At 35.8% G+C, this 25208-nt stretch overlaps 1 protein-coding gene and 1 pseudogene across 2 annotated transcripts in view; one reads left to right on the top strand and one right to left on the bottom strand.

Moving 5' to 3' along the window:
* The first annotated feature begins 9962 nt into the window (after positions 1 to 9962).
* Positions 9963 to 25208, top strand: part of INO80 (INO80 complex subunit) — a 105603-nt gene continuing 90357 nt past the window's right edge. For both annotated transcript variants that reach the window (XM_011354935.2, XM_011354934.2), the window contains exon 1: positions 9963 to 10972. The gene's annotated coding sequence lies outside the window, so the exon portion shown is untranslated. The remainder of the gene's footprint in view (positions 10973 to 25208) is intronic.
* LOC111736368 lies at positions 22816 to 22934 on the bottom strand (annotated as a pseudogene).

The following is a 25208-nucleotide window of genomic DNA, read 5'->3' as shown; positions in this document are numbered from 1 at the left end:
GATTGAAATGGGGACAAGCTGCCAGAGTCAAACTCTAATATGCCCTAGAACGAGGCATGGAAAGTTACCCATAAGGATTTTTCATGGAAACAACACTGTTTGAAGACTTGGATTGTCTCTACGTCCACTAATCAAGTGGGCAATCCTATGTCTTTTCTTCCAGGGAAGGGTGGATTGGTTTTATCACTGTAGGTTGAATGAAGACTGAGTTTCTAAGATCATGACTGATTACAACTAGAGTGTGCCAAAAGATACGAAACAGAATATTTTCCCTTTTTAAAAATAAATTTCTTGCAAAAAATTTCTAACATACTTAAATGTACAGAAAATAATATAATGAACCCTAGGTACCCATAACTGAACTGGCAGAATTATCAACATGATAATTCCATCATTCTTGTTTCTTCTATTCATTTTTTTTTTCTAAATTATTTTAAAACAATCCTGGACATTATCTAATTTCCCCTGTAAATATTCCAGTATATCTCTCTCTAAAAAAAAAAAAAAGACCTTAAAATAATCACACAAACTCTTTCGGAGAACAAAGAAGACACTTCCAAATCATTTTGTGTGGCCAACATTACCCTTACATAAAAATGTGAAAAGGACATTATAAGAAAAGAAAAATACAGACTGATATTCCAAGCTCACCAGTCTGCTCATTCCTTGAGATACTAACTTGATAGTCACCATTATTAGCAACAATAATCAGATCAGTTATGTCAGTCTGAAATGTTCCTGTAATCATGTTTTCTTTGAAGACTTTATGATCTGGGGTACTTAAAGTTCTCAATTTCATCAGAGATTTATTGATGTCATGATCATGCTCAGCCTTCTGCAGTTATCTCCCACATCAGTACCCACTTCTCCAACTCTCAGTGGTTCCCTTCTTAATTTCACATTTATAATTTAAGTGGTGGTGGGCCTATGTAAATTTCCTCTCTAGTGACTTTGATGTTGATGTGGTTCTTTTAATTTCCCATTTGTTTCTTGGGTAGCAAACCACTGGCAAAACAAACTCCTTCTCTTCTCTCATGAACTGGCTCAAATATCTTCTCTGAAAAGTTTTCTCTGAATTATGTTGGCAGTTACTGATGCCTCCTCTTAGCTTCCTAAATATTTTGTATATATCTCTTTTGTTGGCCTTGACACGTTATACTGTGATATTTTTAATGTTATACTGTGATTATTTAATCTGTTATCTCCCTCATCACACTAAATAGCCAGTGGCTAGTAATTGCTTGGCATAGAGCAGTTAGTTCAGTAGGTGTTTGTTGAATGAAAGACTAAATTATAAAAATACAAATCTAGAATTAGTTTTGATCACTTAAGCTAAGAAGAATGTGCCTCTATAGAAAAATAAAATGTTTTACTATAACTTCACACATGTAGAAACCAGGAAGCTTCAAAGGCTCTCAAGTAAGGATAGTTGTATTTTATGATTTCATTTTTAACATAATACTTTTTTAAATTATAAAGAGTAATAATAGATACTTGTAAAAAAAAAAAAGCTCAAACATATCATATGTGTTAAGTAAGAAGTAAAAGTCCTCTAAAAAGATGCTGCCAATTTAGACTTCTTCATTAGTATATCATGGTGCCTATATTCCCTTAGCCTTGCCTGTGCTAAGCTTAATCTTTGCAAATCTGGTAAGTGAAAAGATGTATTTAAATTTAAAAAATAGTTTTTATTTTATCGTAAGTGAAGTTGAGAATATTTTGTATGTTTATTAACCTTTGGTATTTATTTTCTTTGTTGTTTTTTTCAAAGCCATATCTCCAGTGTCTAGAACCATGCTTGCATACATTAAGCATTCAGGAAATATTTATTGAACAAATGAATGAATTCTATTTTTTTCTTCTTCACCCCTTTTCCTATTGGGATGTCAGTTTTTAAAATTTGGTATACAAGTGCTCTTTGTATATTAAAGAAATTGGCTTTTTATGGGACTTACAGTGATTTTTAGGTTAGGGCTATATTGATTTTTTTATCTTGTATTTATCAGCCTTTATGACTTCTTTGCTTTATGACTTCTGGATTTTATGGCAGGCTCAAAAGAATTATTTCACCTCAAGGTTAAAAAAAAAAAATCTCTCCTTTCTTCTAGTGTCTGCTAGACAGTTTTACTGTTTTAGCTACCCAGAGGAACACCCTACCTGTTTGGAAATCTGTTTTTCTCTTTCTACAAGCCCATAGTTCTGGTACTGGTTGTCTCTCAGAACCCACTGCTCCAGTTCAGTCCCTTGCAGACCGGAAGCTCCTTGTACACACACAGAAAACTTACCCCAGCACAATTATAGATACACCTTAGTTTCCAATTAACTTCTGGGTTTCTCCCTGAATGTATTAGTGTACAGTTAAGCTATACTCTGGATAGCTTTGTTCTGTCTGTGTTAGAAGTCTTGAATAATGAGAGTCAATGTCTAAAACGAGGGTGACTTAACCTCTCAGTCTGTTGGATAGCCCATTACCAGCATGAATTCACTGCTTTCCTGGGCCTTACTGACTGACTCCTCCTCACTAACTGTCCCTTCAACTTACAAGTTAAGTCCAGAGAAAAGAAAACAGAGAAATGCAGACCATTAAGAGAAAGCTGGAACACACAGATGGACCTCCCAGTTAATGTCCTTGTCCTCTGGGAACTCTGCTTTTATGATCCCAGAGCCATGTGGAGTTTAGTAGGGCAAAGGGTACTGTGGAAAGTGTGTTGTTGACTGAAATGGAACAAAGTATCTCCCCAATGAGAGGTGGGACTTGGCACTGCCCTCTCTCTCCGTGAAGGACGAGCCAGAAAACCAAACAGGACTTCTAAGGCCTGACTGTGGTGGAGAGGATGTTGGAAAACTGCTTGAATGCTTCAAGCATTGCATAGACTGTGCGAACCTATTAAGAGATAGCTGGGTTTGGTCCTCTTGGAATAGGAGGTCTGCATTCCCTGGGACTTGCCTTGAACATGTGTCAAGTGGGGAACAAAGACAGGGTACTCTTCTAGACCCTGCCCGATCCTCTGCTGACAGAGAGAAGAAAATGGGCTGGTAGTATAAACAACCTAGAACCCATGACTAGGTTTGCCTCTTGTTTTAAAACTAGACAAAGAACCCCTCTTCACCAGAGTCCATTGTGCATCATTCAGCTCTAGGCTTTTAGTCATGTCACTTTTTTTTTGTCTCCCCCAGCCCCACCCCTCTGCCAGTTATGTCACTTTTAACACAGGCATGAAGTCAGACTGGTTTCTCCCTTTTGGCAAATCTGACACACAACATTCCCCATACGTACAGCACTGGTAAAGAGAAAAGATGAATGAGTAGTTGTTCATCCTGTTCCCAATATCTGTCCAGGTATGATCCAGACATATGTGATATGAATTCAGATTAGTATAGGCCTGGGACATGTACAGGTACTCAGGGTTGTTAAGGGCCAACTGAAGAACACTCCCAGCCCGACAGAACCTTTAGATTTGGGCTAGAACTGGCCTCTGGGCTATTCTATTATCATTTTTTATTTGATTTCAGTGACAACCATGCTAGGGGTTATCTTGAACAGCTAAAATGTGGACCTCCACTATCAGATTAATTTAAGAACACTTCCCAAGCTCCATTTGTTTGTTTGTTTGTTTGTTTGTTTAGCACTGTCTACAAAAAAGAAGGGAGTGCAGGGGGATGTTGCTGGGGAGGTATTCTTCTATAAATATTTAAGTCAATCCTCATAGCAGTCTTATTCTCCTTGTCATATCTTCTCTATTATAAAATAACCACAATGGAGAAAAGAAACTAAACATGTAAAATTATTTTTAAAACTTTCTGCAGGCCACGTTTTATACACTCATGGCTAAATTTATTTATCTTTATTATATCCTCCTCTAACACCAACTTAAAAGGGTTCGTTGTCATGACCACTAAATAGATCTAATTTCTTTTCTTTGTACTTTGCCTGTTTTACCTACTTAAAACTCCAGCATGCCTCAAGGAATTCTAAATCCTTGCATTGTACTTCAGAGCTCTTCACTAGGATGCTCTAATTTTCTTTCAAATATTGTGATATAGTGGAGAAAACATGGGATTTACATTCAGAGATCTTGAGTCAAGTCCTGAATTTTCTGATGACTATATTCGTGATCTTAAGTTTAATATTCTTGAGGTTCTGTTTTGTCATCTATAAAGAGGAGATGTTAATACTATCATCTTTATAGTGTCATATCAGATGATAAATATAAACATAAATATGTAACATTAATACCAGATATGTTTAACGTGTTTTCTTTTTATCTCTCCCAGCAATCAGTCTAGCTCTGTAGACGTTAATGTTGAGAAACTTGATATGGAAGATACTATCTAGGGTTAGTGGTCATTTGCTATATCCTTTAACATAGCAAGAAAATAAATATATTTAGTAACAAGCTTCTCCACTTTAATTCTTTGTACTTCTTGGAGATCCTCCCACAACTAGCTCTTTTTCTTTCTTAGAGGACTCGAGTCTTTTGCCAATGCTCATTCTAAAACTGTCAAGACATTTCATCTTCTACTCTGAACAAGTCTCTCCTCTAGTTTGGCCTTGGCTGTACCATAACTACCATGTAATAAAATTCATCTCATCATTTCAATTGCGATAGTTCCTTTACCAAATATTTCTCAAGCGTTTACTGATAACTTACATTAGTATGGGGTTTTATTGTTGTTATTATTCATAGAGCACTTTCAGTTGAAGATGCACATACCTAACGACTCAGTAATTTGAGTCATTGGAATATACCCTAGAGAGACTACCTCAGGTGCATAAGAAAGACGTACAACATAAAAGATAAGACAACTCTTATAATTTATTTATTAATATATAAGACAATATAATATCTGAGAATATAAATTAGGAATAAATCTAACAAAAGTTGCAAAGGGAAAAGTTGCAAGAATATCACAGAGTTGTCATATACCAATCATATAGATTTCCCAAATGTTAACATTAAGCAAACATTTGCTTTCCCTTTCTTTCATACATATAATTTTTTTGTATATACATATTTTTTTCTAAATTGTTAGTTTTGGAGGTGAACATAATAACCCTTTACCCCCAAATTGTGTATATATGTCTGTAAAACAAGGAATTATCTTACATAACACAATTATCAAAATCAAGAAATTAACATCAATAGACTACTATCATCTGATCTACAGAACTTACTCAAATTTTGCCAGTTGTCCCACTTATATTCTTATAGTCCCACCCCCGATCCCCAACCAAAATCATGGCTCTCACAGTGCATTCAGTTGTCATATCTCTTTAGTCTTCATTAGTCTGGAACAGTTTCAGAATATTACTGATCACTTGGTTAAGATGGTGTCTACCAGGTTTCTTCACTGTAAAGTTACTATTTTACCTTTTGTAATAAGTATCTGTGTGAAGATATTTTGAGACTATGTGCCACCATTTTTTTTATAAGGTAAAACATCTAAAATTTAAAAATATATGCTTTTAATATATAGATCCAATAGAAAGCAAGAGAATGATGAAGACGGGGCTAAGGATGATGGTTATGTCAGGAGGCAGAAGGTGGAAGTGTGGGATGTGATATGTTAAACACAACTTATTGTCCTATATTTTGTTTTTCATAATGAGTTTGCAAGTGCTTATTCTAATATTAAAAGTAAGCTATATAAAAAGGACCCACTTACAGATAGACCTCTGATATACCGTGAATCAAAAATTATGATTAATCAAATTTTGTGAACCTGAAGTTAGCCCTCCATTTAAAAATAATAGAAATTTAAAATAAATTAATTAAAGCCATAGACATTAACATAAACATCTCAAAAACATAATGTTGACTGAAAAGAGCAAGTGAAGATAGGTATGTGTAGTATAATTTTTATGGAAATATATATAAAATATGGATAGATATTGTTCATAATAAATTCAGGGTAGTGGTTACCTCTGGGAGTGGGGAAGAGAGGGAAACTGGGATGGAAAGGACTGTATAGATAGCATGAACTATATTTGTAATGTTTTATTAATAAAAACAAATATGACAAAATATTAAGATTTGATAAATCTGGTGGTGGGTGCACAAATGTTCATTATATTTTCTCTATGCTTTGTGCTGGTATATATTTCATAATTTAAAAATGAAACAAAGGAGTGATAGCATCAAAAATTACAGATAGGCAACCAAGTAAGCAAAGCAAATGAAAGTGATAAGGGTAAATGTTTGGTATAGTGTAAGAATACAGAACTTGGCATCTGCAGACCGGAATTCGTTTGAGTCTCTGCTCTATCGCTTACTATGCGTGTGAGCTCGAACAAGTTCCTTAATTATTATTTTATAACATTAAGCCTCAGTTCCCTCTTCATAAAATGGAAATAAAAGTCTTTTATACAGGTTAAATGTGTATTGCTCATAGAGCAATGCCCACCACATTATAGGTGCTCTAAAATGTTAGATGTTATTATGTTTATGTACTTTCAAAACAGCAGGTATTAACCCACACTAATTAGAACAAAAATCACCTCAATGAGAGTGACAAATTAAAATAAAAACCTTTTACTGTAGGAATTGCAAACTGAATTATCTGCAGAAGCTGGGTAGTTATGGAAAGTGTCAGTAGATTGGGTTTAATCAGTATTACAGGGAGTAATAGGGACTCAGGTGAATGACATACTGTGCCCATAGGGAGAAGCTACTGTTTACTTCCTTTCAGCTGTTGGACTAGTGTTGCTAGATCTCTCTAGTTTTCAAGAAAATCTTCGAAAAATAAAAAATAAAAGCACAAACCTTGTTTGAAGTCAGCTATGGCCAAAGACTACCAGTTTCTGGCTCTTGCTTTAATGCTTAAAATGTGTTTGCTGCAGACCCCAGGCATAACCACTTGCTCATTACCTCCCTGTTTTCCCTGGAATCCCGGATAGCAGTCAGGATGGTAGGAACTATTCCTTTTCTGGAGTTGGTGATTGGTGGGCGCAGCTTTATGGTATTGTTTGCTCAAATTGTTGCCATCTCTGCTACATCTGAGAAAAGCATGAATTTATACTCCTAGCTCCTCAGAAGCGAAGTCCCCTTATGTTTCCTGTAATTTCAAGTTAGGTAAGGACATTGAGGAGAGTGTGTTTTAAATATTTTTCTACTCTCATGTAGTTCCTGCATTTCCCTAATTTGTCAAGACCAGAATCTAGAACAGTGTCTTAAAAGAGTCTCCTAGAAAATTAAGAGGACATTGATTCCAAAGTCAAGAGAAGACAGTGTTTTAAGAATGGAGATGAATAGTTTAAAGTCAAATGGAATAAAAAATAACTTTTTATTTTGAACTAATTTTAGACTTACAGAAAATGTGTAAAAAGATTTTTTGTATATTCCTCACCCAGTTTCTCCATTGTTAGCATCTCACATAACCTTAGTACAATCATCAAAACAAGGAAAATAACATTGATACAGTATTATGAACTAAAGACATTATACAGATGTCACCAGTTTTTCTACCAATGTTCCTTTTCTGTTCTAGGATCCTTTCCAGGATTCCACATTGCATTTACTTGTTATTTCTCCTTAGTCTCTGGCAATCAGTAAGAGTTCTCAGGTCTTTCCTAGTTTTTAATTATCTTGACAGTTTTGAAAAGTATTGATCAATTATTTTTTGGACAGTCCTTCAATTCAGATTATCTATTTTTTTTTCAATGATTGGAATGAGGTTATGTATTTTTGGCAATACCATAGAAATGATGTTGTGTCCTTCCCAATGCAAAATATCAAGTGGTTCACGATCTAAGTGTTTACGTTGATCACTTGGTTAAGGTGGTTTCTTCTGAGTTTCATCATAATAAAGTTACTATCTTTTCCTTTGTGCTAAAATGTATCTTGGATAAGACACTTTGAATCTATGCAAATCCTGTTTCTCTTCAAATTTTCACCCATCAATTTAGTATCCATCAATGGATCTTGACTGCAAGTTATTACTGTGGTATTGCCTAATGGTGATTTTCATTATCACTTTCCTTCTACTTCTACATTTATTAAACTGAAATTCTACTCTAAAAAAAAAATCTGCCCCTTCTCTCCCATTCAGTTAAATAACCAATTACTTATATCAGTATGTATGCATGAATGTTAAAAATATCTATGGGTCTCTGGGTCATATTGCAATACTATCGTTATTTTGTTGCTTTCGCCATTAGGAGCTCTTTCAGGTTGGCTCCTGTGTTCTTGTGACATCCTTTATTGAGTACTGTTTTCTGGAACCACAAGATAGTCTATCTAGTCTATGCTCACCTTGTATTTTCCCAGCCTCAGCCCAGAAATTTTTCCAAGGTTCTCCTTGTTGGAGAATGTTTAGAAATAAAGATCTGGATACTAGGTATCCTCATTACTTCTACTCTCAGCAGACAGAACTAGAAAATATATGTATATTAATCTACACATACACGCTAATCTATATTTCTGTAACTACCGTACACATATCAAAAAACCACGAGTTTATACTGATACCTCAGATTCCAATGCAAGACCACAGACTTCATTTTCCCTTTTCCCTTTTCCTTAAAAACTTTTCTCCAACAATGAGACACCCAGCTCATGATTTACAATATATTTAATTCTAGCACATACATTAGTAGTTTCAAATTGTTGACTCTCCTACATCCCATGAAAAACAATTAGTATGTGGATCACAGCACTTATTTACAGTTCAGGTGGTCTTATTTTTAGGTATCCAGTCAAGATACTTTTCCCTCAGTTACTTAGGTGACTTCTTCCTCATCCCCCGCAGAGTGACTATGTTACTCATTTGTGATACAGTTAAGTTCATTCAGTTTTGGGTCTCCCCCACATCATCTCCACACATTGTGGTTTTTATTTTTGGTTATTACTTGATTAGCAGAAATAAAGTATATATCCTAAGTCAACTACAGTTTCCTCAAAATGATCATTAAATAATATTCCGTATGTTTTATTTTCTAATGAATTTTAAACATTAATAAAATTAAGTATTGCATATTGAATAATTGAGAACAATATTTAAAGAAAGCCAAAGACATTCCTCTTTTTTAATAGAAAATAGAAAATGTTACAGTGAGCTATAAAATAAAATCAAGATATCTCTGGAAAACGTTATATTTCAAACTTAATCCAAACTACAAAGAAATTGTGGATTAAATCTCATATCTACTAAAGCATTAAGGCAAAGAATGAGACTGTGTTAAACTTCTGACCAACAGAACTGTTTATAATTTGTAAGCAAAGCAATAGAAAACAAATACGACAACCTACACTCGAACTTTAAAGGACTGTACAACAACTGAGTCTCTCCCTAGCTTACTGACTTTCCTTTCTTTATTCTTTTCCTTTTGGTTTATGCTCCAAACAGCTCATTGTTACTCGCAGTATCATTCTACTTGGGTTTAGGTATTTATTTTGGAGTGTATATGAAACATTACTATGGTTCTAAGAACCAGTCCAATACAAAAGATTTGCCAATTTTTCATCAATCCTGCTACCTTGTTCCCATTCCCCCTCTTCTCACCCCTTCCCATACAGGAAATTAATCATTTTAATTTCTGGTTTATCCTTGTATTTCTTTTGCATAAATGAGCAGGTATTTGTTCTGTCCCCTTTTTCTTACACAAAGTGTCATATACCATACTTTTGCCATTAAGCAAAATTAACTTTTTAAAGTTCAGGGAATTTAGCACATGTTTACTTAAGGACCTTAAGCAAATGCTGTTTTGTTTTAATACTAATGGCCAGATTGAAATGACTAAAGCTTGAGACCTGAGGGAACTGAAAAAGCATACTTAATCTTCAGGAAGTTCGAATCCTTATCTGCAGTTAGGCTACACTAGGTCCTTCTCATCACAGATCCTGGTAATTGAGGTCATTAACTTTAGTAAATGTGGGTGGCAAATGGAGCTAAAACTATGGAGTTGCTACAAATCAATTATTCCCTTTTCAGAGGCTCACTAGGTGGGTGTGAGAACAGGGAGACATTTCCGATGACAGGTCTATTTGTTCCCAAGTCCTTGAATCCTAAAAGCCTTCGGTTGGGCATCTTGCCTATGTCATAGGATCGTGGTCTGGTTTCTGAGCGAAAGCGGTGCCCTAACCTACTGTATAAAAGAGTGCTCTATACACGGGCACTTCGAAGACGATGTACAACCCCGCCCAAAGGGGTCAGAAACAGGATAAAATATCACACCCGAACCTATCCTTTGCTTCAAGAGGATCTTCTCTGTGTTCCGTAGCCCCTAACACACTAATTTCCAACACCTTCCCACCTCCTTAGAGCGAGGACGAATATTCCCAGGATCCCGGGCCGTTTCGATTGACGTTACTTCCGGGAAAAGTAACCTTTCTTCGGCAGTTGCAGGTCTGGGGAAGTCTCGCGACATTTTCTCCCACGAGAACTGCTTGCTCACTCTAGCGATGACATCCTCCTCCTCCTTTCCGCCGCCTTTCGGCAATCTTCGCCAGTCCCAGCCCCGACCAATCTGCACTCAGATGGCATGGATTAGAGTCTCCCCCCGAACCCCGGTCCACGCGGGGCTTCAGGCGGCAGCGGCGGGGTGCGAGCTGTTCGAGGCCGACAGCAGCGGCACTGAGGGCGGCCGCGGGCTGGCGAGGATCAGTGAGCGTGGGCGGGGCGGGGGTAAGCCAGCTGAGTAGCGGCTCGATTGTTCTGGCCTGGCTATGGCGCCTCTCCTCCCCCCCGCCATGGCTCCCCGTGTCCCTGCTCCGCTCCTCTCAGTGAGTGAAAGTGGCCGCCGCCGCCGCCGGCCCAGCGCCCGCAGCCGCCTCAGCGCCGCCGCCATCTTGGGGTCCCAGGAGCCGCCGAGGGAGCGGGCTAGGAGCGTCCACGCCCAACGCAGTCACCGTCCCACGGCCTCAGAGAGCGAACAGCGGCTCCATCGTCCGCGGGGCGACCCCCCCCTCCGGACCCCGCCCGCACCCCGCCCCCCCTCCGCCGCCGCTGCGGCGGCGGGGCCCGGCGGCCCGAGGTGAGGCGACTAGACGTGGGTGGGCGAACGGAGGGGGGGGTCGTGTAGGCCCCGTTGCGCCCCTCTCTGCGGGCGACAACTGGGCCGCGTCTTAAAGGGGCCGTCGCCCCCGGCCCTTGGATTTGTTGGGGTTAGTGGGGAGGATGGGTGTGAACACTCTCGGTAGGGTTGGGACCTCAGGGACCTGGGCCTTGTCCTTTCCCTTTCATACCTCTGAGATCTGGGGTCACGCGGTGACCTCAGCCAGCCGAGGAAGCCCGTGGGGCGCCCACACGTGGGGAGTGTGTTAGACCAGGTGCACGTGGGACCCGGTGGGGCGGTGTCGGGCTAACACGTGTGTAGGTTTGGGGGTGGGGTGGGGCAGGGCGGGGGCTGGTTGGGCTCGAGTGGAAACCCTGTGAGTGTCACACCTGTCCTTTTAAGCAAATGAGATCCAAGAGATTGATAGTGTGTTAATTTATGAGGAGTAAGTTGGGGTATGGGTCAGTGGTGCATGCTGCTTGTTGGTGTTTGGTGGGGGTAGCCTAACACGAGCACAGACTTAGAAGTGTGCAGGTGACACTTTCTGATCTTTAAGCTTTTGTAGGGCCTCTAGGCAAGTGTCATCCTATTTGACAGTCTTTCTTGAACTTGGCTGATGAAAACTACTTCCGTAATCACCGAGGTTGGAAGCCCCCTACAGTTTCGGAGTGATAGAGCCCAGGAAGGCACTATTTTAGTTAACAACAGCCAACTGTGCCAAACTCTTCTTTGATTCATACACTGTATAGTTTCTTGTTCCTGTACTTGTTGGTAGGAGTAGGAGAGGTAATTAGGGGGTTGACCTCGTTAACATCGCAGGTAACCAGCTCAACTTTTCCAATCAGTGACTTTCTTGATTTGCTTTCCCAAGAAAATTTTCATTGTGGTTTACTAGCTGTGGCTATTCATTTTTTAAAGTAACAGCGTTATTGACCTATACTTCACACACCAAAAAGCATTTTTAAAGTGTACAATTCTGTGATTTTAGTATACTCATAGAGTTGTACAGCTATCATTATCTAATTCATCACCTTCGAAAGAAGCTCCTTTAGCAGTCACTCCTCATTTCTCTTTCCCCAGCCCTTAGCAACTAATCTATTTTGTCTTTATAATTTGCCTATCTTGGGTATTTGTAAAAACGGAATCACATAATATGTACCCTTTTATGGGTGGCTTCTTTCACTTAATGTTTTCAAGGTTCATTTATGTTGTAGATAAACATACATCTCCGTATGTATGTTTATCAGAACTTCGTTCCTTTTTATTGCCAAATAATATTCCATTCACATTGTGTTTTATGCTTGAAATTCACAAGGTCTTCCTATAAAATGACAATTTGAGATGATTACGTATGGCAAAGTTGCATGGCTACTAGATTTTAAAACATTTGAATTTTTAAGGATTAATTTCATTATTTTAGTTTACTGTGTTCTTTTCCTCCACATTTTTTTTGTTTCAGAAGAATCCAAACCAATTTTTAAAGATCTGTCTTTTGATAGGAAATAATTATAAAGAGCACAAATATGATTAGAAAAGTTCATGACTAAAAAACATTTTGAGTATATCAAGGTGGAAATGTGGTTGTATAAGCAACAGACTATGAACTATGGTGTTATAATTTCACTTTATGAAACTTTGTCATAGTACTATGTCAACATACAAGTTCACACAAAACATAAATGCTGGAATGCAGTGAATTTTAGAGTAGTCAGAACGGAATAGGGTTAATAGGAAACTTTGAGTTTGTGTAGGAACATAAGTGAATTTGATGACAGATTTTAAAGGTGGATCTTAAGTATACAAAATTTAATACTTAGCATGTAGAGGATGAGAATAGCGTAGTCACTAATACTTACTAACTAACCAATACTTACTAACCACCTTTTATAGGCACTAATCCTAAAATTTTGAGGGCTAGGTCTTAACCTCCTAACACCATGACTTTGGGGGTTAGGATTTCAACATATGAATTGAGGTAGCCAGACACAAACATTCAGACCATTTCTTAGGTTAAATCAGAAATTTAGTTAGAGAAGTGTTAGATTCACTTGCTAATCATAATGCAGTAGGTTTGCTTCGGTTTGAAAAGTTGATCACAAAGACACTTAATGCCTGTGTTTAATAGATACACAAGAGAGATTTCCATACATGTTAGATCTGAAGTAGGAAATCAAAAACAGCAAATGTAACTGACATTTAGCTATTAAAAAATCTCTGGGATTAAATGCTGTCCTTATTTTGAATGGACTAGAGGATGGGTGAGTAAACTGTGACATGCTTTTATAAATCTTCACTACCAAGGATTGACAGCCTGTGGCGATGGTCTCTAAAGAAGGCAGGATTCTTACTTTTTTTTGCTCGGGATGCTTTTGCAGTCTAAAGCCTGTGAACCCCTTCTCAGTATGACTTTTAAATGTATAAAGTATAGTTCACATATTTAAATTATTTGTAATATAAGAAATTTGTTTTTATTATTGAGTTAAATAACGACTAGTGATAGTTCTGCTAAATATCACTGTGGTATGCTGCCTACATTCAGAATTGGAAGAAATGCTACTTTCAGTTATAGGTTAGTGAAAATAAAGATGTAATTTTTTTTTCCATGCAAGTTCATGGAACAGTAGTTTAAAACTCATAGTATAAGAGCCTCTGCTAGAGTGTCCGGGACACATAACTGAGTTATTTCATATGGGGCAAACCAGTGGTTTCAAAATAAGTAGGATTATTATTGACTCTTAAATTCATGTTCACAAGAACACGAACGTGATTTAATGGGAAAATCAGATGATAGTCCAGCTAAGGAGAAACCTGGTAGCATAATGGAAAGACATTGTTTTTGGACATAAAAAGACTTGAGTTTGAGTCCCACTTATATCACTGGGTAAGTTGCTGAACTTTTTTTTTTTTAAGTTTTTTCTTATCTATAAAATGGAGATAATAATTTTCACTTCTGAGATTACATGGCATTAACTATGAAAAGCATATTGATGAATGTTAAATTTTCATCTTTTAAGAAATTAACATACCAAAGGTTGTGACATATATTTAGTTTTGATTTGGAAGAGGGGAAACTTAAGTAGTAGGAAGAAACAATATCTATGGCATATAGGCTTTTCTCAGGGTTATTCAAGTGTAGAGTTCACCTTTTGGTAATGGTACTAAAACATTCTTATTCCTTGTAAAAGAACAAATAAGGTGCCTCCAGGATTGCGTGTTACAGTTGGTACAAAGCCACAGTACATCCACTCTTAGGCTATTGAATGAATGAGTTCTAATTATTGTACCTGAAGGAAGAGCAAATTAAGCAGGAGGAAGTTTCCAAAAAATGGCAGTATAAATGATGAAGGCAAGGGTGAGGCTTTTATACGAAGATAAATTTTACTCTACAGTGGAATAATGAAGACTGAGATGGACTATGATTAAATTGTATTGAATTAGGAAAAACGAATAATAATCCTGGAAAATTAGAACTGTCTTGGAAGATGAATATTGTTTGACAAGGCTTGAGTAATGACTGGTTTGTTTATGAAACTTACTAGCACAGAAGGTGGCTAAGGCTCAAGAACAGACCAGACATAATTTAAGGGTTACAAAGCCAGGACTTTTGTGATCCAGCCGTAATTCATTTCAGGTCAACAAACCATTTAATGATACTTGTACCTAATGGTTTACGAAACTCTTTATTCTGTTCATTTACTCAATAAATATTTATTGAACACCTAGTGAATGCTTTTTGATCTTCTCAATAACCATTTGTTGAGCATCTACCACACTCAAGGGACTATGTGGACTCTGGGGGGTGTACAGCGAATTGATACAGTTTGTATCTATTTGACGAGTACAGAGGGGCTCTGCAAAGATAAACACAATTATCTCAAGTGACCATAGAGAAGTATAAACCTAAATGTTTCTTTTGAGGTACTGATAGGAATTACTAGTATAGACCTAAATGTTTCTTTTGAGGTACTGATAGGAATTACTAGTATTTAGGGTTGGTTTGTTTTTAATTTATTTTTTTAACGTATTGAGATATTCTTTTCATTTGCTTAAAGGCCCTACTCTACCTTGTTAACAGAAGCATTATAATCCAATGGCAATGTAGGATAGCCCAATCCCTTTTAGATCGTAGAGACAGATGACACATGTTTAAATTTTAGCTCTCCCTCTTGTTATCTGTGTGGTCTTTGGAAAGCTATTTAAGCCTGTTTCTTCATCTGTTAAATTAGAATAATAGTAGTACCTACTTTATAGAGAATAATTGTGAGAGAAATCTATGAGTACATAGAAATACCTAGACTCGTACCTGGCACATAGTGCTCTTGCTACAAGTGTAAGCTATAATTACAAGTGCCATTTTATTGTGACAGTTTAATCAGGAATTTAGTAATCTAGAGTTTTAATTTATAAAGTATGGAAATCAGAATCTTTTTATTAGTAGAAAATACCACAGATCTTTTTTAGATAAGGCAGAGGAAAATTATATCAATAAAGAAAATAGTTATGCATTAATCTTTATGTAATGAATACCAGTAGATGTTAATAGAAATATCTTTCTATTTAATATTATAACTCAAAGAGGTATATATTGCAACATAGAACTTTTTAGTTTAGCCTCAAAATATTTCTGTCCAGGATGTCATTCTAATGTTAGTAATAGTTTGTCCTTCTAAGAGTCATTCTCAGAATATAATTGCCCAAGCTTCTGGAGTAGGGCTTGGAAAAGTTTTCCTATCAAGAGTCACATGATAAATCTTATGCCTTGCTGGTCATACCTTCTCTGTTGCAGCTACTCAGCTCTGCCATTGTAATGTGAAAGCAGCCATAGTCAATATGTAAATGAACGAGTGGGGCTGTTTGCCAATAAAACTTTATCTGTGGGCACTGAAATTGTAATTTCATATAATTTTTGTGTGTCACTAAATAAGATTCCCCCCCCCCAATTATTTAAAAATGTAAAAACCATCTATATCTGTCTAGATTTACAAGAATGGGCAATGGGCTGGATTTGACATGCAGGCCATATTGTGCCGACTCTTACTCTAGAGTCTAGGCTCTGTAACTCCCTGGCTAGGTGATCTTGTACAAGTTATTATTAAGCCTCAATTCCCATCTTTTAAGTGGGGGCTGATAATAGTATCACTTTATATATAGAGTTGTTAGAAATAAATACTTCTGAAGTGCTTAGCACCATTCCTGACACATATTAAGTGTTTAATAAGTGTTTAATAAATGTTATATATTATTATCATCTAATTGAACCTCCTTATTTTACAGTGAGGATATTGGGACACAGAGAATTGCTGATAGTCTTAAAGTCTACCAGTGGCTTGTCAATAGCATTAAACTCACAGCTCTCGACTTCAGCTTCTCTTTATACCCTACCGTGCTGCTTTCATAGAGGACTGCAGTATTTAATTCAGTGAAGATATTGCTTGACAAAACTATTCTATTAAATACCATAATGGTAGATACATAACATTATGCATTTGTCAAAACCCATAGTGCTTTTCAGCACAAAGAGTAAACTTTAATGCGTGCAAATTAAGCAAAAATCATTTAGGAAGTCAAGGATCCCAGGAAGGAATGTAGACAGACTGTGACAAGAGAATCTAATTGTATTACACATGTATGAAACAACCTTACTCAAAAGGGGAGAAGAGTAATGCTTACCTAAATAACCTTGGAAATGAGTGGAATCTAAGAAAAATAAGAATTGCACATAAGCACTGTAGTCTAATTGATAAAATTGTGTCCCATGGGGGTACAAGTTAATTCTGATACTGATATACATGTATAATGTAATTGAACAAATTAAGTAAATGGCAGGAGACAGGCTTCTTACTGTTGGAGTGAGAATTTATAGATAAATGGGAAGGAAGCTAGAATGATCCATATGGTAATGGATTAGAGTTGAAGATAAGAGTATGAAACCATGTTTAGCTTAATACAGATACCAATGGTTACATACTGAGATATTCATAGATAATGTACATACTTGGGTTTATATACACAGTTTTTCTGTGCTCTTGTCAGCTGAGAAGGTTAAAAGAAAGAAACCTAGGAGTACACACCTGGTACCCAGATCTTGGTTTCTAATACCATTATCCAATAAAAAGAACTAGAACTTGGAGAAATGGCTAATTCTAGGAAATATACAAGATGAGCCTGGAGCATCTTGTAGTGCCAGAAAGTAAGGAAGCGCTCCAACCACCACCACCATAACACATCAACCACGACCTCACATTGATGAGCACATGTCAAAGGAGCACAGGAGCCAATGACCAAAAAGTTCCCAATGACCAAAACTGGAACAATTTGAGCAGCAGGATAAACAAAGCAGCATTAGATGATAACCCATAATGTAAAATTGACATTTAAGAGTCTCTGTTGACCTAAAGATGTAATTTAATAAATGAATGTACTTTTAGTATAGGAAAACTAAATGTAAAGGTGGATATTGGAATTTCGGTTGTTTATAGATGGCCCTTTATTCTTAATAATAGCCTTTCACCATCACTCATGTAGTAATGGAGGGTTAACTATACGGAACTGGTAACTAAATTTTTCTAGCATTTAGTGTGGGATCTTTATTTTTCACAAGTAACTATCAAGTAAGTTAATGTTATCTTCCCTTTGCTGAGGAATGAACTGAGTTGCTCAAGATTTTCTGGGCTGAGAATGCAGTCCTTCGTCTCTTCTGCGGGAGGATTTTTTTTTTCCTCAGCTATCTTATTTCCTGAAAAAGGTAAGTGTTTTCATGGATCTAGCTGTGAAAATCAAAGTCACTGATTCTTCAGTAAGAGGAATTTTTAGCAATGTTTTCAAATTTTTAATTTGATAAAGTGTTACTAATTCATATTGGGTATTTTTTACCAAAAGACTTATGAAATATATAGCCTAGGACCTCTAACATAGCCTAATTTAAAAAATTTTTTTAAATTACCATGTGAAAGGTTCACCAGCTACTTCAGGAAACATTTCTTCCCCTTAGGATTTTTCGAGTTAGTAATATTTAGACTCTAAATGCTTAATAAATAGGGATTACACTTCTTTGACCAAATCCTCTCTGTGGTGTTTACTATAGAACTCCCTGGAGGCAGTTGTGCTAGTAAGGCTGTTTTATAATTCCGATAAGATGTTTTAGTTCCCCATCTTGGTAAAGATATTCTTCTAGGAAGTTGAAATGGTTCTTTCCTAGAAGAAAGCATATGCATTGCAATTGATTTTTTTATTTTGACCTTGGTAACATTTCTTTTGGTACAATATCCTGATTTCATTAAGGGTGAAAAGTTGGGAAGGGGAAATGTGGATATAAGCGTTTTTTCTTTCTCACAATATACCTGTTAGGCAGGCCAAAATATTTTTCTCTTTGCCATTTTAGAAATTTATGAAAGAAAGGGCCATTATTTTTTAGTCAGGAGTTCTTTATTCCATTTAAAATGCAGCTGTTATTTTTATCTCTGGAACTTTGGGTAAACTCTGGGCTTGTTAATTTGCTAGACTGTTCTCATGCTTTTGTAGTGATCCCTTTGGTTGAGCAGGTGGTTTCTGGCCTCCACGTAGAGGGCTCTATCAGCATCTGCTCCTTGAGGACAAGTTCTTTTCTCCTTGTGTTTAATTCAGTATCTGGTATATAGTAGTCTCTTAGTAAATATTCAGTGGTCTGAATGGAAAGTTTTGGTTCAACTTGAATATTTAAAGAGTGCTTTGTGATTTACTTACCTCTTATTTGCCATGTGTAGGGTGACCAAATATTTATTGTTCAAATGTGAATACTTTTGAAAGCAAAGGGAGAGTGACTGTTAGTAATTATGCTTAGGAAAACAGGCATAAACTTAAACTGTCTTAGGCAAACCAGCTAGGAGATATGGTCACCCTAGTCATGATGCTTTTTTATTTTTATGTCATAGCAGAGTCTGGTAGTGAAGAATCAAGTTTTGGAGCCAGTGGTAATGGATATGAGTTATAATTCTGGCTTGGGCAAATTATTGAACTTAACTCAAATGATAATAAGATTTTAATTATTTTGAGGATTAAAGGAGCTCGTATTATTAAAGCCCCTCACACTGGTGTGCTCTCATTCTGTGTTAGGTCCTTTTTTCTTTCCGCCCATCATGCCAGAACTAGAGTTTTTACTTTCAACAGAGGCTGGCTTTGAAGGAGTTCTTTTTTTTTGTTAAGATTATTTGAAACATTTCAGGGAATGCATAAATGTTTTTTAGCTGAGCCATTGAACTTGTTTTTGTTAAAGTTGTATAATTTTTGGTGGGCAGGAAATGAATGCCCTCTCAAACCTAATTACTCTTACTCTTTCTCAAAATATTTGTGAAAAACTTTTCCCTCCAATTATTTTTTACAGAATTGCAAAAAGATATTTTCATAATTTAGATTTAGCAAAATAAAAAAAGTCACTGGTAACCTTTATTTCAACTGAATGTAGTGATACAAGTAAATTTTATTGGGTAGGAAAAAGATGATTTAAGTGAGAATTTCATTAAGTTTTTTATCAGTATTTATACCATCAGAATTATGTGTTCTCTTTTGGTATTCGAATTATTTTCCCCCCTGTATTTTTGATGTTTTGCTCATTTAATCCATTTTAATTATTTAAAAAAGGAAACCAAAGAAAAGCAGTTACTGTGTGCTTTGTGTATTAGTACAGGCATCCACGTTGTGAACCAAAGGGAATTATTCTGGTACTAAGACTTCCAGCTACTTCTGGTATTGCATTTGATTCTTTGCTTTTTAAACAAGTAATAAGGTAATGCAGAAAGACCTAGGGTAAAGAACAATCACAATGGTATAGATCCAAATAAGAGAACTAAGAGAAATTATTTGTCCATTAAGTATACAATAAGTTGTTGCTTCTTCAAAAAATTGGAGAGTTGGTAAAGACACTTTTGCTTTTTTTTTTTTTTTTTACACCAGTAAAGGATGCTGGTTAAGTATGGCATATATTATAGGAGCTTTTAGTATCTTCCCTCATACTGGTACTAGAGGAGCACATAATGGCTGGAAATTTAATCCTAATCTGAGAGCTGCAAAAGAGAACATATACTAGGATCTTCTGGAATATTTCTGGGTAGTGTTGGAACCCAACAGACTTACATGAAAAACCTGACATTTGTGTTGGGAATTTTCACCTTTATTTGGTGTGTTGTTGCAAAGGCAGCCACTTAGTTTGATTGCATATTGTTTTAATGCCCAGTGCAGACTGATTTTTTAATACCCTTGCTAACTGATAAAGAGTAAAACCAAGCAAATAATGATTAACAATTTTTTTAATGTAGAAGTTTCTAATTTTGATGTAGTCAGTTTCTCAGTATTTTCTTCTATGGTTAGTGCTGTCTTTGTCCTATTTAAGAAATTTTTACCCATTCCAAGGTCACAAAGATATGTTCTTATATTTTCTTTTGGTAGCTTTATCATTTACCTTTACATTTAAGTCTGTGATTCATCTCTCAATTTTATTTTCGTGTATGGTATGAGATAGGAGTTTGAGGTTCACCCCCCCCACACACCACATATGGATCTCCAATTCTTCCAGCAACATTTGTTGGAAAAGCTTTCCTTTTCCTGTTGGATCATTTTAATGCCTTTGTCAAGAATCAGTGTGATCATGTAACCGGGCCTCTTTCTGGACTCTATTCTGTACCATTGTTTTATTTGTCTCTCCTTATGCCAGTGCAGTACCATTTTGATTACTCTAACTTTTTATAAGTCTTGAAATCAGATAGCATATACTCCAACTTTGTTCATCTTTTAAACTTGTTTGGACTCTTCTGGGTCCTTTGTATTTCCGTATAAATTTTAGGCTAAGCTTGTCAGTTTCTTCAAAAACTCTTTTGGGATTTGATTGAGAATCTAGAGATGAATTAGGGGACAGCTGACATCTTAATAATAATATTATAATCCATGAATATATGGTGGTAGTAATACATATATCTGGCAAGGGAATTGTAACTCATTTCCCTTGTAACTCAATTCCTGTAACTCAACAGTAAAATTACAATTTTTTTCAAATGTGGTAAAAAAGACATTTTACAAAGGAAGTTATACAGATGGCCAATAAGCATGTGAAAAGGTGCTCAACTTCTTCAATCAGTAGGGACGTACAAATTAAAACCAGTGATTTTGAGATTTGATATGTCATATCACCAAGTGTTGACAAAGATGGGAAGCAACTAGAACTCTTTGTTAGTGGGAATGTGAAATAGAACCATTTTGGAAAATTATTTGGTGGTTTCTCATAAGGTTAAACATATACATACCTCTGACCTAGTAGTTCCATTCCCAGGAATTTACCTAAAGAAACGAAAATCCAAATATCCATCAATAGGTGAATACATAAATTTGGTTTTATTCACTCTTATACTGGAATCCGATTCAGCATCAAAAAGTAGTGAACTACTGATACTACCATGGATGAATTACAAAACATGCTAAAAAACAAAAGTATATGTGCAGTGTGATTCTTGTTGTATAAATTTCTAGAGCATGCAAAATTAATCTGTGGTGATAGAAATCTGAACAATTCCCTCTAGAGCAAGAGATAGGAATTGACTGGGAAGAAGCAAAAAGCTTGACTGAAAGAACTTTCTGTGGTAATGAGCAATTCTTGATATATCTGTGTATCATCAAACTATTTTTGTATTTAATATCTGTACTTTTCAATATATATAAATTTGTAAATTTATTTGAAAAATAACGTTAAGAATTTTGAAAAATATTAAAATTGAAATTAAAAAATAGAAAGTAGAGGAGGTTTCTCTTAGTCCAATTTCTAGAATAAACACCTTCTGTTGTTTGGGATATAACTTTCCAGACGTTTTCTAGTCTTATAGCATAGCAGTCAAAGATGAGGGGTCAGATTATCTGGATTTTAATCCACATTCCCTATTAAATTGCATGATCTTGAGCAAGTTCTATAACGTATCAATTTTTCTTTTTTATCTGTAAGTAGGATAATAATAGTAACAATTTCTTTAAACAGAAAAATTATTGGGTGGCTTCTTGTGTACCAGAGGTATTATACTGCTGCTAGAATTTTGTAAGAACCCTCTGTATGAGATTTAAATTTGTAAAGTGTTGCAAATATTTTTCACAATTTGTCATTTACTTTTTAATTGTATTTTTTTCTGTGCAGAAGTGATACTTGACTAACATTATTGAGATCTAATTCCCAGTCTATAAAATTTACCCATTTAAAGTATATATGGTTATAATATATTCATTGGTTTTAGTATACTGTATTCACAAAATTGCAGCAACTACCACAGTCTAAGTTTAGAACATTTTCCTCAGCTCAAAAAGAAACCACTACCCATTAGCAGTCGCTCATTCCCCTCTACCCCCATGCAACCACTAATCTATTTTCTGTTGCTATGAAGTTGCCTTTTCTGGGTATTTTATATAAATGGAATCATACAATATGAGGCCTTTGTTGACTGGCTTATTTACTTAGCCTAATGTTTTCAAGGTTCATCCACATAGCATCTCTCAGTATTCCATTCCCTTCTATTGTCATAATATTCCATTGTATGGGTACATCACATTTTTTTGATCCATTCGTCAGTTGATGGACATTTGGGTTGTTCCACCTTTTGGCTGTTGTGAATACTGCTGGGAAGATTCATATCTAAGTTTCTTTTGGTGGACATATGTTTTTATTCCTCTTGGTTATACCTAGAAGTGGAATTGATGGGTCATATGGTAACTCTATGTTAAACCTTTTTTTTCTTTTTAGGTGAGGCAACCCTTGGTTGACCTCATAGATTGCAAGGACCTTGTCAGCTTACAATCCCTTATTTTTTAATTTTTTAATCCTACAGCACCTGGTCTTCCTAGGGGGTCTCCCATCCAAGTACTAACCAGACTCGATCCTGCTTAACTTCCAAGATCAGACCGGATCGGGCTTGTTCAGGGTGGCATGGCCATAGACTATGTTTAACCTTTTGAGGACCTGCCAAACATTTACAAACTGGCTACTCATTTTACATTATCACCAGAGATAGTATATGAAAGTTCCATTTTCTCTACATCCTTGTGAACTCATTATTATCTATCTTTTTTATTATAATCATCCTAGTGGTTGCTAAGTATCTCATGGATTTGATTTGCATTTCCCTGGTGCTTAATAATGTTAAAGCATCTTTTCATGTCCTTATTAGCCATGGGTATATTTTCTTTGGAGAAATGTCTATTCACATTCTTTTTTCGACATTGGGTTACCGTCTTTTTATTATTGTTTTAAGAGTTTTTAAAAATATATACTCGCGCTCAGTCCCATATCAGGCATATAATTTGCAAATTATCTTCTCCCATTTGTGAGTTTCCATTTATAGCACTGTTAATTTTAATGAAGCCCAGTTTATCTATTTTTTGTTGTTGCTTTTGCTGTTGGTATATCTAAGAAACCATTACCTCATCTGGGGTCATGAAGATTTACTCTTATGTTTTCTTCTAAGAGTTTTATAGTTTTAGCTCTTATTTATGTCTGTGATATTTTTTTGAGTTAATTTTTGTGTATAGTGTAAGGAAGAGGTCCAACTTAATTCTTTTGCATGCCACCACTATTCAGTTGTCACAGCACCATTTGTTAAAAAGGCTATTCTTTCTTCACTGAATTATTTTGATACCCTTGTTGGAAATCAGTTGACTCTAGATGTAAGAGTTTATTGCTGGACTCTCAATTCTGTTTCATTCATTGTATGTCTAGCCTTGTGTCAGTACTACACATCTTAATTCTTGCAGTTGTGCAGTAAGTTTTAAAATCAGAAGTATGAGTCCTCCAACTTTATTCTTCATTTTCAAGATTGTTTTGGCTATCGTAGATCCCTTGCATTTCCATATATATTTTAGGATCAGCTTGTCTATTTCTGCAAAAAAACAAAAAACAAAAAACAAAGCTTGGATTTTGATAGGTGTTACATTTAATCTGTATATCATTGCCATACTAAAAATATTAAATCAGTTGATCCATGGACCATGAGATGTCTTTTCATTTATCTAGTTCTTTAATTTCTTTAAACAGTGTCTTGTTTTCAGTACATGTATTTGGTTAAATTTATTCCTAGGTTTTCTTTGTTTGTTTTTTAGAGTCAAAAGGAAAGTTTATTAGAAAAGGGGTAACGCTCTACAAAGTGTGGTCTCCTCTCAGAGACAGAGAGTGAGAAGGGACCAAGAGAGGCTTGGAAAGATAGTGAGGGGATATTTCGTTCTTTCTAATGCTGCCGGTTAGTGGAAGTGTTTTCTTAATTTCATTTTCAGATTGTTCATTGTTAGTGTATAGAAACGTATTTGCTTTTTGTAAATTGATCTTGTATCCTAAAAGATGACTTAGCTTATTTATTCTAATCATTTTTTTTTAGCACATTCCTTAGGATTATCTATCTATATACAAGATCATGTCATCTATAAATATAGTTTTACTTCTTTTTTTTCCAGTCTAGATGCCTTTTTTCTTTTTTCTTTTTTTTCTTTCTTAATTGCCCTGGCTAGAACTTTTGGTACAATTTTGAATAGAAATTGTGAAAGTGAACAACTTTGTCTTGTTCCTAATCTTAAGGGGGATGGCATTCTGTCTTTTACCATTAGATATGATGTTAGCTGTGAGTTTTTCATAGATGCCCTTTATTAGGTTGAAGGAGTTCACTTCCATTCCTGGTTGAGTAGTTTTTATTTTGAAGTAGTGTTGGATTTTGTAAAATAATTTTTCTGTGTCTATTGAGATTATCAAGTGGGTTTTATCCTTTGTTTTTAATTGTGGTATAGTATGTTGGTTGATTTATAGTTGTTATACCAACCTTGCATTCCTAGTATAAATTCTAGTTGGTAATGGTGTATAATCCCTTTTATATATTGCTGGGTTCAGTTGTTAATATTTCGTTGAGGATTTTTTTTTGTCTATATTATAAGGGATATAAGTCTATAATTTTATTGTGATATATTTGCCTGATTTTGGAATCAGGGTAATACTAGCCTCAGAATGATGTGGCAAGTGTTCTTTTCTATTATTTGGAAGAGTTTGTGAAGAGTTGGTATTAATTTTACTTTAAATGTTTAGTAAAATTCACCAGTGGAGCGATCTGGCCTGGGCTTTCTTTCTGCGAAGTTGGAAGGATTAAATTTTATATGATCATATACATCAGACTTTTCATTTTCTTTTGGTCATATAAGAGTCTTCCATAACCTAACCTGCAGTTTTCTCATCAGA

Source organism: Pteropus vampyrus, unplaced genomic scaffold, assembly GCF_000151845.1.
Source record: "Pteropus vampyrus isolate Shadow unplaced genomic scaffold, Pvam_2.0 Scaffold19, whole genome shotgun sequence".
In the NCBI taxonomy this organism is placed as follows: Eukaryota; Metazoa; Chordata; class Mammalia; order Chiroptera; family Pteropodidae; genus Pteropus; species Pteropus vampyrus.
Note: the sequence above shows the minus strand (reverse complement) of the source record. Positions and strands in the feature narration are given on the sequence as shown.